We start from the raw sequence: 1,545 nt of genomic DNA, 5'->3' as shown, positions 1-1,545 counted from the left end.
TCTTGGCACATAAACCCCAAAGACAGGCCTGGAACCGCTTTGCCAGGCAGGATTTAATGGGACATTTACAACCAGCCTGCCAGGAAGGGACAGGGCATCATCACCAGTCTGAGCACACACACTGTGCAAGACGAGAGAGAGTTAAGGCTTTGGAGCTGGCTGGACTGGGCTCTGGCACAGCCTGGGCAGTGGCAAGAGCCACATGTCACCCTTGGACACACTGGCACTGAGTTCACACAGCAGGTCAGACACAAAGTGGCTCCAAATCAACACGGTGGCAGCACCGGGGGGAGGGTGAGAAAGAGGGAAAGCAAAACCACGGTGCTCCCTCACAGAAGGGTTTGCCTGGATCTCCAGGACAGACAAACAACTGTCAGGACTGGCTGCTCAGGCTCCCCAGCGTGGGACAACAGCCAGAGCTGCCCGTTCCTGCCACTGGAACTGCTCCTCCAGGAGCTCCCACAGCCACAGCGGCAGAGGAAGTGGGCACAGGAGGAAGAACAGCTCTTCCTCTTTGAGTGCAAGAGGCACTGACACCACAACTCAGCACCTTCCCCAGGGCCCCAGCTCGGGGCTGTGCCTGACCCCTCTGCACCCTGCACAGCCCTGTGCCCATGCCATCAATCTCCCCACGCTGCTGCACTGGCAACTCTCAGCCCTGGCCCCGAAATAGCTCGTGGTGGTGGTGGCCTCCAAGCGCTGCAGGAGATCCCCTTACGGTTTCTGAGAATGTTCTCCTTACTACAAGAAGGGAGGGGAGTAAAGAGAGACAGTTCCAACTGCCTGGAACCCACTGCATCGATTCACAAAGCTGCAGGTCCACAGGGAAACCTCTAATAAAAAAAAAAAAAAAAAACCACATTTTATGCTTAATTCCCTCTGCAAACACTTGTTAACTCCTCTCTGCCAACTGCAGCCATTTGGCTGAGATCTGGGCCCAGCCTCTGGATTCTTCAAAAGGCCAAACTGCATCCAAGTGCCAGAATCACTCCAGCAATATTCCAAGCTGCAGCCCTTTGCCTCCTGACCACTGCTGACCTCGGAGAGAGGCAAATAATGCTGGACACACTCCAAAGGCCAAGGGCCTCTCTCTCTGTGCACAGTCTGTCAGCTGTGACCTGTGAACGCCTCCTTGGCTTAAATCCTCTCCAAAGGAACCATCCACTCCTCCTGCATGGACAGAGTTAAGAAGCTGAGTCTGCAAGTCAGGGTTTTTCCAACGTTAACAGCTGAGTTCTGACCTTTAAAAGCCACGGGATCATTCCACAAACACAGAATTTGCCCAGGTCTGTTTGAACACGAGATCTGGCAATGCCTTGAGAGCAATGGGAATGGAAAGAAGAGTCCCCCATGTCATTTTTTTTTTTTTTTTTTTTTTGACAGCCATGCAGGAGGAACTGCTGCAATTTCTTTTACTGCAAAGCAGGTGAGATACCCAACAAACACATCAGCTGCATCTACCAATTCCACAACACACCCTGGCACGAAGATGGCTCCTGCAAAAGCTCTCTGAAGGAGGTGACGGGATGTGAGTGAAGGCCACTA

This window comes from Empidonax traillii, unplaced genomic scaffold (genome assembly GCF_003031625.1).
Source record: "Empidonax traillii isolate 1590-97213 ecotype Southwest subspecies unplaced genomic scaffold, ASM303162v1 scaffold975:size500420, whole genome shotgun sequence".
Classification (NCBI taxonomy): domain Eukaryota; kingdom Metazoa; phylum Chordata; class Aves; order Passeriformes; family Tyrannidae; genus Empidonax; species Empidonax traillii.
The sequence above is the reverse complement of the archived record's forward strand: the minus strand, read 5'-3'. Positions refer to the sequence as shown.